At 40.9% G+C, this 16,487-nt stretch overlaps 1 pseudogene; it reads right to left on the bottom strand.

Moving 5' to 3' along the window:
- The window catches only part of LOC104855662, a 170,789-nt pseudogene extending 158,159 nt beyond the window's left edge, over nucleotides 1-12,630 (bottom strand).
- Nucleotides 12,631-16,487: the final 3,857 nt, after the last annotated feature.

The following is a 16,487-nucleotide window of genomic DNA, read 5'->3' as shown; positions in this document are numbered from 1 at the left end:
AGCAACCCATAGTCCAGCAATCTCACTGAGTTGAAAAGATGGAGACTAGTGTTCAAGGAGACTAAGGCAGCTCTAATTTGTGGAACAAACTACCAGAGAAGAGGGATGTAGCAACTATCTCTGCCCAGTATTAGAAGTCTCTGGTTAATTGCAACCCAGTCTCAGCATCCTTTGATCTCTCCAAGCAAGATAAGCAATGCCTTCCCCTTTTATATCCCTCCCTGCATATCAGCTATCCCTGACTGCCTATCAGCCATCACCAGGTGCCTCCAGCCAGATGCTTCCAGACCTTCACACTGTGCCACTAAATGTCTTCAAAACATACCTTTTATGCCTTCCCACACTTACAGTCAGTTAAATACTGGGTGCCCTTGGTACCCCTTGTCTTTGCTGCTCAAAGCAGCACTGATCAGCCCAAGACCAGTTCTCTCTAAGCCTTGTTTCTGTCTTCACTTTTATTCAACATTGTGCAGGAGACCAGGACTCACTACAAAGGTCTTCGGTAATGTCCCCATTTGTGTTCCTTATAGAGGGAGCTGCACAGAGGAGTTCCAGAGGTCTGCAGATTAGTTATTCTTTGGTGTCACTACAAGAAGAAATCTGGACAGACAAAGGGACACCAGGAGCCTACATGCATGAAGGAAAGACCACATGAGCACACAGCAAGAAGGTCGGCACCTGCAAGCAAAGAACAGAGGCCTCAGCATCCAACCCAGCTGACATCTTGATCTTGACTTTTAATCCGTAGAACTGTGATAAAATTAAGTTCTACTGCAGTCTGTGGTATTTGATTCTGACAGCCCTAGCAAATTAAGAAAATCATGAACTACACTACACTATTGGAGGGGGTCTGGGGATCGAACCTAGGGTCTTCTCACTGAGCTACATCCCCTTTTCATTTTGAGACAAGGTCTAAGTCACTAAATTGCTCAGGCTAGGCTTAAACTTTTGATTATTCTGCCCCAGCCTCCCAGAGTGCCAGGATTACAGGCATATGCCACCACTCCCAGTTTGAACCACTCTATTTCATTTTACAGAAAGTAATACCACAGATTTCAAAAGGTGCAGAAGATTATATAATGAGAAATCTCCTTACCACTGCCCCAGCCACTTGTACCTTTCCCAAGAAGTGAAGGCGATCAGTGTTAGCAATTCTTGTATATCCTTCCAGAGACGCTTTATGTATATGAAAAAGCAATACATAAATTTGAGTAGAGTCATGTACTACATTTTGGAAATGCTGCTGTGAGCAACTGGAAAACTGTTAGGGTTTTTTTTTTTTTTTGAGCAACAGAGTAATATGGTGATGGGCTAGGCTGGCCTAATGGCTAGAGAAATGATGATAATGATTGTTATGTAATGGTATAAAGATTAGTAAGAAGCATAAAGAGACCACCACAGTTCAGCCATTAATAATAACAGTCTGAACTAGGGCAGTAGCTGTGAGGCTACAATGGCAGGAGCATATAAAAAATGCTCAAATTCAAATGAACAGGACTTAATGAACAAGGTGATTTTGTTTGTACTACTATACTCTAAATTTTAAGACTAACTGAAATGACTGAAAACTCTTATCTTTGGCTAAAGGTATTGCTGTGGTAGAGCATTTACCTAGCAAGCATGAGATCCCAGGTTCCATCCCCAGCATGGGGGTCAGGGGTAGCAAGTTAAAACTACTCTTACCTCTCCCATTGGTTTCAAAAGAGCTAATAAGCCAGGAAAGAATAGAGATTGTTTTGTTTTGATTGCTTTCGACAGTACTAAGTATTGAACCCAGTGCCTTCAAAGTGAGCTACATCTTCAGCCCTTTTTTAAATTTTATTTTGAGACAGGGACTCAGCAAGTCATTGGGCTGCCCGAGCCGGACCCAAAATTGTGATCCTCCTGCCTCAGCTTCCCAGAGTGCTAGGATTATAGGCATGCACCACCACAACCAGCTGAGAGTGGTGCTTTAAACTCAACATATTATGTCATGAAAGGCACATTTTCCATCACAATCAGAAGTTTATGCTTCCATTATTTTTTCTGAATGAAAAATTAAAATATGGAAAGCCGGGCATGGTGGTGCACACCTATAATCCCAGCATTCAGGAGGCTGAGGCAGGAGGATCACTGTGATTTTGAGACCAGCCTGGGCTACATAGTGATTTCCAGGTCAGTCTCAACTATATAGTGAGACCCTGTATCAAAAAACCAAAAACAAAAACAAAAAGAAATGAGAATGTTCTGTAACTCTGGCTCCTGGTTTCACTGAGCTTGCTCAGTGGGCATTCCTTTCAGGAATGTTCTGTAACTCCACCCCTGTTTCCATGAGCATGCTTACAAAGCATGTGTTTCAGCGAGGTTTTGTAATTCTGCCAAACTACTTCAGGGTGCATACCCACAGGACATGTTTTTCAGAAATTTTCTGTAATTCTCTTACTTTCTTAAGAAATGCTCCCAGCCAGATGTGGTAGGCACACACCTGTAATCCCAGCACTCAGTAGGCTGAGGCAGGAGGGCCGCTGTAAGTTCAAGACCAGCCTTGGCTACATAGTGAGTTCCAGGTCAGTCTCAACTACATAGTGAGATCCTGTCTCAAAAAATAAAAAAAATAATAATCCTTTATGGAAAACAATTAACTACTTTAACCACGGAGAAAAATGAGAACGATAATCCTTGGTGGACAACTCACTACAGGACGGCTAAAGCAAAAGTTCAAGCAAGATTACTACTATTCGATGAGACTCACTGCCCTGAAGATCCAAACTCCTTTCAATTACCTGCAACATCCTGCATGCTATGGCTTTGTTAACCTTTATCGGCCATTCTCCTCCCTAGTCTTTAACCACAGCCACTTGACTTCTACAGATCTACACTGGTGGCAAACTGCCTGTTTAGTAGCACAGTGTCCCATTGATATGTGTTGGGGACTGGTTCAAGGAGTGCTCTCGGATATCTTATGTAAAAGTGGTATGTATAGTACTCACATATAACCTATACACATCTTCCTGTATAGGCTAAGTGATTTCTAGGTGGCTTATACTACATACAACAATGCAAATTCCATGTAATTTATTGTTATACTATATTGTTTAAAGAAAAATGACAAGAAGGGCCAGGGATTTAGCTCAGTGGTTCCGCTGCCTGCCTCGCAAGTGCAAGGACCTGAGTTCGAACCCTGGTACAAAAAAAAATCTCCTACAATTATACACTTATAAACCAGGCATAGAGGTGCACGCCTGCAATCCCAGTACTCAGGGGTCTGAGACAGGACGATCACCACAAATTCCAGGCCAGCATGGGCTACATAGTGAGACCCTGTCTCAACCTCCCCCACCAATAAAGTTTAATGTTTAAAAAGAAAACAAAAGTGACAAGAAAAAGCCTATACATGTTTAGTATACTCTTAATATTTTTATTCATGGCTGGTTAGATTCTTGGATATAGAGGGCTAACTATATTTGCATAAACTATTCCCCTGTGTATAATACTGTGTCCTTTCCTCTTTGCTTAACTCTTCTTCGGGCCCCAATTTAAGTTTTATTTCCTTAGGAAAGCTCCCTTGAACTTCTAGATTAGGAAAAATGTCTTTAGTGCTTGTTTTCTATCACCTTCTTATTTTCTCTCATAGTAGTTTTCAGCCTCTTAGCAGTTTACCCCAAGTGTCACTTGGGCAGCACATTTGTTTACATAATGATTAGCCCAAGTGTCACTCAGGTAGGTGTCATTTCAACCAGTCAATTCTTGTATTGAATAAATTTAACAAAACTGCCATTTTTATATTTCTTCTTATATCATCTTATAAAAATTAATGAAAAATATGCACGTTTTGATCATGCTGTATTTAAATAATTGGACTGCTAAGTGGTTAATGTCTGGCTTTCCCACATAACTGTGAGCTCCATGAAAATAGAGACTATGTTTCCTTGGTTCACCATACTGAGGCAGGAGATTAGAGCATAGCAAACTGACAGAGCAACTGGGCATGACCTGCCCATCACAGAGACCTGTCGATCATGCCCAAGACACATGCGCAGAACAGCTTCCAAGCCCTGAACAGAACAGTTCAGATTTGATGCCAGAATGGTAGTCTAAAACGACAGCGGCCATTGACCTCATGGCCACTATCTTCTTTTACTTGCAGTGGCCTACTCTGTGGGCAGGGCATATTTTCCTTTCCCCACTCTCACTCTTCAAAGCACTTCCTATTCTTCAGAACACTTCTCTCTTTTTTTTCCCTATTTTTACCTTCAATAAATGTAAAGCCTCTACATTCTTTGGTTGGCTGCCCCATTCTTTGCCCAGGACAAGAGCCTGGAAAGGACCTCTGGGCACCCCTGCATCTGATAACAATGGTATCCTCCATGCCTGGTACAATGTAGTGTAGGTGGTCACTGGAAATTTCATTTGAAGGCAAAGAATACAGTGTGTCCCAGGAATGATTCTTCCCATAAGACTTCTGATAAGGAAAGTGACCTAACTTACCTCTTCTTTCTCACATTTCCATCTCAAAAATTTTGCCCAAGTTCTCTATTTCTAAACTTACCTATTCTTCAAGCCATCCATATCCTTCAATTCTTGAAATACAAAGATTCTCTCATGCTATATTTTGGTTTGGTTTTGTTTGTTTGTTTCAATGCTGAGGATTAAACTGAGGGTCTCACACATGCTACAAAAGCAACTCTCTCAATAAGCTACATACCCAGTCCCCAACTTCTATAGAAACTTGGTATGGGATAATATACCACTTTCTTCTTCATGTCACTGTAAGAAAAGCAATGGCAGTTCCATGAAAAATTATAATCAACTTTCAGATTCAATATCAAGTTGATATGAAGAGTAGTCACTGTTTTGTCGGTCATTGTCCTGAAGAAATTGAGACCCTGTGAGGGCCAGGGATTTAACTCAGTGGTTCCACCACCTGCCTCACAAGCACAAAGTCCTGAGTTTGATCCCCAGTACAAAAAAAATAAAAAAGAAAAGAAAAGAAATTGAGGCCCTCCCTGTGTATCAAGTTCCATGGTTTCAGATAAGTCAGGAATCCATATTTTTATGAACTTTCCTACAGTGGACACTTGACTTACAAACTCAATTCATTTTTAAAGGCTGGTTTTAACTCAAGTTGGCCAATTGAAGGCTCAGGTTCCTCTAAACAGCCTTCAAAGCCTCTCTCCTATATCCAGGAAGATGTCAGTGTCCTTCCAGAACTCTTTAAATGTTAAATCTGTATCTGAGACCATCTGGAAGCATAAGCAGTCAGCATTTGGGTCATAATGCAAGACTTTGTTCATAAGTTAAAACTAAAATTTCAGTAGTAACCCAAGTCGTATGTATGTCAGGCTAGTCATAACTCAGAGGTCCACTGTATTTTTGAAATATTGGAAACTATTTTTTAAATGTGAACATGTGTTAGACAAATGAAGCACAACCATGGAATAGAGATGTCCCATAAGTCACCATTTTGCATCCTCAGAATTGTAAATAAGCTAACTCTAATACAAGTCAAAATAAAATCAGTGGTGGGCTGGGGATTTAGCTTAGTGGTTCCGCCACCTGCCTCATAAGCACAAGGTCCAGAGTTTGATTCCTGGTACCAAAAAAAAAAAACCCAAAAATAAATCAGTGGTATAATGCAAGTAAAAGCATCATGTTGTTGAAGGACATAGAAAGGAATAATGACAAAATGCATATATCATATTAATAGATACATTTTTAAAACACAGACCAACTGACCTATTTGCATAAAAGCATGGCCAGGCAAGTTTTCCACGCCCCACCCTTTATTTGGCCTCTTGAGTCACACAGCTTGCCCAACCATGGATCAACACATGCTCTCTTGCCAACTTTATACCTTCAGGATCTTGGCAGAAAAGTCAGGAAGTAATGGAGAATGATGATTAAAACAAAGAAAAATAAGCTTAGAAAGGAACACAATGTTCTTTCAGAGAAACACTACAGGAAATAAATTTGAGAAAAGTTATTCCGATGACTTTGTATTTATTAGTAGTACATTCCTAGGCACACCTATTGAGTTTAGCCATTTTCATTGTAACTTCCAATGGTGCACTATAAGGTCCTTGCTTAGGTTACCTGCTTCATCTCTTTATTCTCTTCTGTTGCCAGAACATTCAAACCTGGTTTTGCCACTTAATCCTACCTAACCTAAATGTTTTAATTTTCCTCTAATGAAAACACTCTTACATCTATTTTTTTCATTAAGTTTATTGGTACATTTCAGGTATACAATATGATGACATTCATCATTGCTAATTTGTACCTTTACATGATATATCTTGGTTCTTATTTTTATCCCCGTTCCCTCTTAAATGCTATTTAAATGTAACTTCTAGGGTTGGGGATTTAGCTCAGTGGTTCCACCGCCTGTTTCACAAGAACAAGGACCAGCGTTTGATCCCTGGTACCAAATAAATAAATAAATCTAACTTCTTCCTCAAGGATTATGTGCACTATTCTCATTAATTCAACTTATTTCTCTACCCATACTTCATTTTTCCATTTTATTAATCCTAAATCTTTTGTGATCATCTCTGTGTAGCTCCAGAATTTATGGACTCTTATGATTTACCTGAGGTTATCAGTTTCCTGAAATATAGTCATAGTCAACAAAACTAATATTCATAGCACTTTTGGGAGTACCTGAAATCCTAGATGAGCATTTTAGATGGCAGGTATCTTAGTCCATTTTGTGGTACTAAAACAATACAGTTCTGGAGACTAAGAAGTCCATGATCAAGGAGCCAGAATCATGTAAGGGTCTTGAGGAAAAGAACTTTTGTACCGCTATGCAAGTTAGTCCAACAGATCTCAAAAGTTTAGGGTCAGGTTTGAGAACTGGTTCATGTTCAGACACTCAGAAAGAGATGATAACTTTGTTTTGGAGAAACTGCCCTCAGCATCCTGATCATTCAAGCTTTTCTTCTTTTGCTCTCACAAACTGAATAGTGTCCTTCTTGTCTGCCCATCTATTTTGCTGCTAGGCATGCTGTGTTATATTAAACACCTCTAGAACTCCCTCAGGGTCGCTCTGGCTGCCACTCTGACCTAGCTCGTTATGAGTGATACCCACCTAGATTATGGCAGTTGAGCAGAGCCATCTGGGCTCTTTTACTTGGTTTCTCCCATCATCCCTTTTCCTAGTTATTTGCCCAACTCTGTGATTTCCCCCGCCTGTTGCCTACCCTAGCCTACAGGGGAGAGCCACAGTGAATTTAGTGATGTTGGTGCCACTGTCACTACCACATTCATTGTGGCCTGGATGAATAACATGGCCCCTCAGCCCTTCCATGCAACATTATATGCCAGTGAAACTTCTGGCCTCATATGTCCACTCCAGCATGGTCACCTTCCTGAGCCTTCTAGCTTGCAATTCAGCATTACTACCTGCAATGTGGGTTAATAATCAGCGCTACTATCACAGGGACAAAATACCTGACACTTACAATTTACAAGAGCAAAAGTTTATTGTGACTCATGGATTCAGGCCCTGGTTAGGTGGCTCCAAGGCAGGAACACCATGGTAGAAGGGCTTGGTGGAGGAGCTGCTCAACCCATACCAGCCAGGAAGGTGACAGAGAAGGGAGGAGCCACGGACGAGAGTACACCCTTCCAGGTCATCCTCCCTGTGACCTACCTTCAATCAGGCCCCACCTCCTAACAGCACATACAGCTCATCTATAGATCCAATCACCTTCCAAAAGCCCCACCTCTGAACACATGAGACTTTCGGGGGACATTTTAGATCTAAACAGTAAGTTAGCCAACACATTTCCATATTTCTACGATCCATCTAGCCATGTGTTCTCACCATCTTTCAGAACCTTTCCAGGGTGTTAAATTCTATATCCCTGGAGAGTACCCCTGTATGTATAAACTATCTTTTATCCAAATTCGTATCCTACTTCTGTTGGTTCAGTACTCTCAGATTCTTTTCCATGCCTACTCCCTGCTGGTACATGTTGACTAGATACTACAGTTTTACCAGGGTATTGTTACAGTGTGATTTAACTCTGGTTACTGAACTGCCAACCAGGAGGACGGGGTGCAGGTGTACATTATCTTGCAAGGGAGAAGCCTCTATATTGTCTACAAGTGAATGGAGCCTTCCTGTTCTTTTTTTTTTTTTTTCAGCTTTAATTGAGTTTATGGGCAGGAGCCTTCCTGTTCTTAATAGGGATGAGCAGACTATTTCTCCAGGATCAGAGGTTCAGAGAAGCAGGAATTCAAGACTTTGGGGCCCAGAAGTCCCTATCCCGTGGGTCAGGATCCCATTCTTTCCCAACCAGAGTTCTGACCTTGGCATAGCAGACTTGCCTTACTTAGGATTATAATAACCTTTGGAGCTTGACTACTGTTATGATTCAGTCCTAGGCCGGATTCTTAGCTTTGTGTTTCATCTTGCTGCAGGTTCTTTCACTCTGAACTTTAAATTGCAACTATTCACTTTCAACTTTTTATTATCTTTTTTCACAGTGTCTATCAAATTTAAGAATAGCAACAACAACAACAAAGAATAGCTACAACTTTCTTTCCTTTTATGATTACTCAAGCCAAGTGCAGTAGTGCAAACCTACAGTCCCAGCTACCTGGGAGGATGAGGCAGCAGAATTATTTGAGCAGTGGAGTTCAGGGCCAGCCTGGGAAAGGTAATGAGACCTAATTCCTTAAAAAAAGAAAAGGATCACTGTTCTCCCTATAGTCCTCAAATGCCTTACATAGCCCAATAGCTGATGTCTTACCTTCTACCACTAAATATTTTAACTGTACTTCTATTTGCATCTAGGAATACCCATGCACCATCTACAAGGTCCTCAGTATCAGCCACGCAGAGGGTGAGTGATGTCCAAAATCTTATCATAGTACATGCTTTCTCAGACCACTTCCTGACATCAACTGTCACAGAGTCTAGCTCCCCAGGAACAGATTTTGAGAGGGAAACGAGTGTGCAAGATATTTATCAAGGGCTCCCCTTGAGATCAACAGCTATGGAAAGAAAGTGGAGAAAAGAGGATTGAGCAGAGGGAGAAGTGAAGCTATGATGCCACCCCAATGAAGGCGTTGGCCAAGTACATGGGATGCTCTGAAATTAAAATGACTAGTTATCCCAAATTAGGTTGTGGCCCAGGCCTTTACCCCTGCATTATTTAGTCACTGGAGTGGAATTGCACTTGGGAAGAAGGAGGACATTGGGTGAGGGAGTTTTCTTTAGCCCAGGCAACCCCTAAAGATAGCAGACCACAAACACTGTCTCCTCTTAGAAGCTGGAGAAATGTCTTCATTCCTATTTCCATCTTCTAAGGGGTATGGAAAGGATATATTTGCTTGAACACTAGCTATATACATATAGCTGTGATAATCTGCTCTAACAAAGATACCACATCTGACATGGCAGTTAAAATTGATAATACTGCCTAGTCAAAATTGTGAGATTTTATTGTCATCGACTCTGATTTATTTGTATTATTTGTATTGTTCAGGGACCACACTGTTGAATTAGCTACCTACTGGGGACTGCATTGTATAAATATTTGAGGACATTAAATTCTGTAATTCCCCCTATAATGCAATATGGCTTTTAAACTTTATTTACCTACTTACTTGCTACCAAGTGGGGGAGATAAATTTCTGAGATTTCTACTTGCCCTTACCTACTATAATAGTTTACTGGTCAAGGTACATATATAAGGGTTCTCTCAACTTCATAGCTTTTCCAATATAATTAGAATTCTAGAACTAGGGAAATGGCCACTGGTTAGGTCCATTAACCCAGCAGACCTATGGTGACCTCTTCTTGAGCCAGGACTCCATTTATTACCACCAGTACCCCATATGTTACCAAACAGTTTCTCTGCTGAAAAGTTACTTTTTTCCTTTTGTAATTAATAAATATACTGAAGGAGATACTTTGAAAATATGCAAATATATTATTTCTTCTCAAACTTTATCCCACTGATTTTTTTTTCTTCTTTGCTTTTTTAAAAGTGTCTCATATGTAGTTCAGGCTGGCTTTAAATTCACTCTGTAGCCCAGCCTGGACTCAAACTCACAGGGACCCTCCTTCCTCAGCCTCCCAAGTTCTGGCATTACAGGTGGGTGCCACCACATCCAGCTCTCCCACTGATTTTTTTTTTTTGGTACCGGAGATTGAACTCAGGACCCTGTGCTTGCGAGTAAGCAGGCAGAACCACTGAGCTAAATTCCCGGCCCCTCCCAATGATTTTTAATGTCCATCTTTCCACAACAATTATGGTGTATGTCTAATGGTATATTTTTCTCATTTCTTCTATTTATTAATTGGAATTCTTCAATAAGAATTGCCCATTCTTCCCAATGTTTTGGTGATTTCTGGGCTCGTGTGGAGCTCACACTTTAGGCTTCATTATATTTGTCATCATTTGTAAAACTATATTGATTTTCTGTCTAATTGATATAGGTCTGTCCCCATATCAAGCCAACAGTCCCTAAGCAACGGGGCTTTGGCAGCTACCAGGTTGGTTTACCACATTTCCAGAGATTCAGCCCAAATGGATAAAGTGTATTACTGACACAGGCAGCAAATGCAAAATCGTCATGATGTCCCTGACCCCATATAGGGTTACACTGAACTGGAGAGGCCAGGTGACAGGTGACATAGGCAGTGGGTCATTCTACTGTGAAAGAATCAACTCTAAACCACAGCCAAGCAGTATATACTGCAGCTGTACCAAAAGGGGCCATATATGTGATGGGGAAAGCTCTATGCTTTCACTGGAACCAGGGAAGCAGATGAGAAACTGCCTCCTTGTAGCCCCCACAAGATAGAAAGGTGAATGAGAAATGACCTTGTAACAGTGCTTATAATATTGCTTATCTTGCCATATTTCAGAGAGGGTCACAGGGCATACCTCCAAGATATGTCCGACTGTGGTTGAACCTGACTGTGGGGCCTAGATAGAGCTGTTCAGGGTCACCAGGGCAGGTCCATTGCCTTATATTCAAAACTAAAGTGTAAATTCCATGAATCTAAAGTCCGCATCTGCCTTGTTCAGTGATAATATCCCCAGTACCTAGATATAGTGGATGCTCAGTAAATATTGAATTAACGAATGAATGAATGAAGTTAAGCTAGGTGGATTTTGGGATTTGTTTTTTTGCTTGTTTTGAGGCAGGATCTCACTATGTAGCTCAGGTTGGTCTTGAACTCACTGTCTCAGCCTCCCAAGCGCTAGACAGGCCTGTAACACCAGGCCTGGCTGAAGAGGGATTTATAATGCGGGATTTTATGAGGTGAGAAAGAAATACCTGCCATCCATCTATCTTAAAGTGTGATCTATGTCTTTCTCTTTCCTTTTCTCATATTTTTTCTTTCCCTTCTTTCCTTTCCCATCCCCTCCTCTCTACTTCCCCTTTGAAACTTTTCTTCCTATTTCACATTATCTATTACACATTTTGATACTCATTTACACTTTCAGTTCCTCACACCAGAGAAACTGTTTGGTATTTACATATGTGTGTCTTATTTATTTCACTTAAGAGTATGCCCTCAATGTGCATCCTTTCTCCTTCTTTGTTCTTCTTTGGCTCTAATTATTTACCTCCATCAACTGCTATTCACCTTACACTAAAATGAGATTCAACAAATGGCATTTCTAAGGTGTTTCTTTACTGCCCTTCCCTCTTCCTCACTGAATGCTCTTGATGTTTGCCAGAGCCTATCTCTGAAAAAGTTGGATTGACTGTTAGACTGTTGAGTCAGGTCTTTCTGCTAAAGTAGTGTGCTTCTTGACTCCAACTACACAGTAGGATTAACTCTTAAAAAAGGAGAAAAAGTTCCTGGGTTTTGCCCTCAGAAATTCTGAAATAATTTCTCTGTTGTGGAACTAAAATGTAGACATTTTTTTCTAACTCCCCAGGTAATTCTTAATGTATGACCAGGGCTGACAACCATTCACTTAAATAGAATATAGGCTTGGAGCCTACAAGAAAGTGATTCTTGGTGCACCCGCTCATGAGACCTCAAAAGATCTTTAAACAAAGTATTTCATTCCACAAAAGAGGACAATCAAATCCAAATAGCTCCCAGAAGAGGGACTAGAGTGATGTAAAGACCTGTGTGAGACTGCAGAAAATGATGGAGCAAGTCCAGACACTGGTGGGAAGGCCAGGGGCAACATTTGAACATGTGGAATCCCAATGCTGGCAGCCACATCCACCCAACATTGGGTGCCCTAGAGGTTCCCATTCTGCGCATCCACTGCACCCACTGCCTATCAACACAGCCTTTTCCCCTGGCTCCTGTGCCCCTCCCTCAGGAGCCCACCCCCCAGGAATCCAGATTTCCCTCCAGGTGGCTCTCCCCTTTATCCTGAGCTTCATCCAACCCTCAGGTCTATGCCCTCTTCCATACCCACCACCTGCCCTTGGCATACCTCCTGTGAACCCCTTGGATCCTGCCACAGTGGGTCCAGGAGATACAGAAGAAAGTTCAAGGTTCACAAACACCACAAGCACAGCAAGCATTCCTCCACTTCCAGCAGTGCCTCTGACTGCATATAGGGCCTGGCCCCTCCTCTCAAGTCTCACCAGATCTGCTCTCCCATGAAGCTTCAGCTGCTGTCCTGCAGTATGGAAAATTGGCCCTTGTACTCCCATCCCACCCTTACGTGAGCTTTACCCTGATGTTCAGCCTTGACTGGCTCAGGAAAATAAAAAGTGTACTGCCATAGGATAGAAAAAGCCATTTCTCACTGCTTATAGCTGAAAAGTATAGCAGGAGAGCTGGGCTTTTCTGTTATTATTCATTTTCTTAAGTTCTGAAGATTGAACCCAGGCCCTTTGCACTGAGCTACATCCCCAGCTCCTTTTTTAATATTTTTATTTTAAAATGAAATTTTAAAATTTGCCCAAATTGGGCTCAAAACTGCAATCCTCTTGTTTTAGCACAGGCCCTCAAAGTCAGGTGATTTGAATTGGAGTACAAATTTGGCCACTTACCAGCTATGTGATCCTAGACAATGAATTTAACTTCTTGAAACATGTGAAAGCACTTGTCAGTATGCCCAGGAATGCAGCAGATCCTATCATACATGAAGTGACTGTGAATATGAATCTCTGAGCTTCACCTGTAAATTGTGGATGATAATGATACAGGATATTATACAGAAGATGAAATATGAAATATTACATCTCCCAACCTGTTAGGTGTCTGATACTCCAAGCTTGTGTTCTCTAAAAATTGAAGAATGAATTCTAGGAATAACAGAGGTTAACAGTAGGAAGATATTTAACAGGATAGCTCTTGAGAGACAGGAGGATCCCAAATGAGTAGCCTGGGACCCTAGTTTACAAAGGAGTTTTATAGAGCAAAACCCATGTAGGTACATCAGTTAGAGCTAGGACTAACCAATAAGGCTACAAGTATAGTTGCTTAGGTAATAATGGTCCAATTGGGAAACAAGTCACATAAAAAATGTGCATGGAAAGAACAAAGACTTCTAGGAAATGATGGATCCAGATGTCTCTGGTCACTGCCAGGGTGACTAGTGTCCATCTAGACTTCATTAGGCTTGATGTTTGTCCTCTGAGGAAGTATGCAGGCCCATTATCTCATCTTTATCTTGAACCTTGGTTGCAAGCAGATGTGTCTCTGGCTACACTTGTGATGTGTCTCACTCTTGCCCTGACTCTCTCGAAGACCTAACCTTATCTGACTGCCTGTCATATTTCTGTCTGACGTAGCTGACTATAATAATAATGCCTCCATGCCTCCCTCCTACGGTTGCTATGAGCCTGAAAATAGATGATGGGCCTGCACCTAGTTTATAAATGCTTAAGTGCTTAATAATTGGAAAGTATAAATATTTATTTTTCTTTTATGGAAATATTATACATGTATGTCATTTTTTAAAATTTTTCTAGAACTTCCTGCCTGTAGTTTCATGGAGTCTAATAGTGTTGGCAGTAAATTTATAGGAACACTGAGACAAGAGAAGTTGTATGATCTACACAAGGCTGCTCAACAAAACTAAGATTGGATCCTAGGACCGTTAACTCAAAAGGCAGCAATTCTCTTCATCAGATGATAGTTATCAAAGGTCTCTTAGTAGGTCAGTCATATGGTCAGAATTCTTATCACATTCATGTCGAATAGGCTGGGACAGTTTCTTTTACTCAGTGTTTTCAAAGCAGAAAAATGCACCTGAGGACATCTAATCAATATTCCCCAAGTCTATAGTCAGCTCTTCAGGACATGTGTTACTTGAGCTTTTGATTTTTCATCATCTCTGTTCTGTCTTATATAATAATTCAGTACCCACATTTTTGGTACACTGAATAAAAGAAAAAGAAATCTTCCCCAATTTACAATCATCACCTTAGTTTCTTACCATGTTTCACTTTTTAAAAATTTCAGCACTGAACAAAATGCAATAAAAACGTCAACACTAAAGACCAATAACCACAAGGTGGCACAGTTTACCATTTCATTCTTTCTTGTTTATATCATTCATTCGTTTTAGAATTATTCTTTGAACGTCTACCATGTATCTAGTGCTCTTTAAGAGTCAAAGGGAAACAAAAGACATATATATGTGATATAGTTCCTGTTCTTGATGATCTAGGGGTGGGGAGGAGTATGAAGAAGAAAAGTTAAATCTGAGAGCATTTAACTAAAATCATATTTACACCTGGTATCTGTGAGGGATTGGTTCCAGGAATCCCCCAGATATTGAAATCTATGGTACTCAAGTTTCTTATATAACACAGCATAGTACTTGCATTTAACTTATGTACATCTCCTATATACTTTAGATCATCTCTAAATTACTTGCAATAATTACTTATAATAAAATGTAAATATTGTATAGTTATATTGTATTATTTATGGAATAATAATAAGTCTGTATGTATCCAGTACAGGTATAATCATTTTTCAAGTGTTTTCAACCTAGGCTTGGTTAAATCCACAGAATCAGAACCCGTAGATGTTAAGGGCTGACTGCACATGGAAATGTATGGTTATGGGCTAAATGAGTGATGACGACTGCTATATGAGTTAACAATGAGCACACAGGGAAGAGGTGAGCACTAGACAAGACTTCAGGAAAGAATAAAATAGGTTGAAAAGCAAAGAATTCTTTCCACGGTAGGTGATGCCACAGACATAGAAATACAAGAACCATATACCCAGGTCAGTGATGGACAAATCTGGTTATAACAAACAAATATTGGATAAACAAGATTGAAATAAGTTAGATCACCAGTGATTTTGTTAGAATGATGTCCACCACAAGAGCTAAAGTTATCTATTAAATCTGCCACTAAGTATAGCCTTTGGGTAGAAATTTTTATTTGATCCAGCTTCCATTTGCTTGTTTAAAAAATGTGCAGGATGAACAAGTTGACCTCTGCTAGCCCTTCCAGATTAGGAGAAAAAAAAAGAGAGAAAATGTGTGAGGAAGAAGGAAAGAGAGGAATGAATCTGGATCTCACAGCAATGTCACGCACAAGTCCAGCTAAAGGCCTAGAGCCCAAGGCAGTGTCCTCTATGAGTCCAGCCAGAGGCCTAGAGCCCAAGGCAATGTTTCATACAAGTCCACATCAAGGATCTGTACTGGGAAAGCTCAAAGGCCAGTGGTAGAAACTAGAAAGTTTGAACCAGTGAGGTGAAGGATCTTGTGCCACCAGGCTGAGAAATCTGCACTGGATCCAGGAAGGTGAAGACCAAAGCTCCCCTAAGGAGAATAGTAGCCAGCCCCAGGTGGAAGCAAGGACCCAGGCTCCTCTGACAATGAGGACAGACAAGTTTGCATCAGGAAAATCAGCTGAGGCAAGCTTCTCCAAGAATATCAACAACATACAATCTTCCCCTCCAGTTCTCTTTTTGTGCAGTTGGCAACAATCCCCAGGTGGGTCTTCCAAACCACACTGACTCAGTTCAGCTAGGCGTTACAAGTTGACCATTAGTTGATCCACCATATATATACATATATGTGTGTGTGTGTGTGTGTGTATGTATGTAAATGTAAAGAGTGCTATGAGAACAGATAAAGTGAAGGCCTAATTCAGTCTGTGTGTCAGAGGTTTCCCCCAAGGTCAACCAGCCAAAAGAGAGAAAGAGAAGAAAAGTATGTCTTGTGAAAGTCTGTAAGACTAGAAAGGAGCCCACCGCATCGAGGAACTAAGAGGATAATTGCAGAAGTAAAATAAAGATGCAATGGTCAATAGCTCCCAGATTATGGTGTCTTGAGGACCATGTGAAGTCTACGACTATTACATAGAAGTGACAAGTCTGTTTTCTTATTTATAAAAGGAAAATAAGCCCCCGGCCTGCCCACACACCATCCGCCTCCACTGCACGGAAGTGTTGCAGTGTGCACCTGCACCTACACAGTAGTCCACATTGAAATAAAGCTGGCAGTGGCACTGGAAGACTGGAGGGGGCAGACCCCAGAGAGCTGTTCTTGGTCACCCCGAGTTGGGAGGTGTCCTCTGCATTGTAGAGACCTCGA

The sequence above is a fragment of the Fukomys damarensis genome, unplaced genomic scaffold (assembly GCF_012274545.1).
Source record: "Fukomys damarensis isolate Sample0158 unplaced genomic scaffold, DMR_v1.0_HiC HiC_scaffold_39, whole genome shotgun sequence".
NCBI classification, from domain to species: Eukaryota; Metazoa; Chordata; class Mammalia; order Rodentia; family Bathyergidae; genus Fukomys; species Fukomys damarensis.
This window is presented reverse-complemented; position numbering and strand designations above follow the sequence as displayed.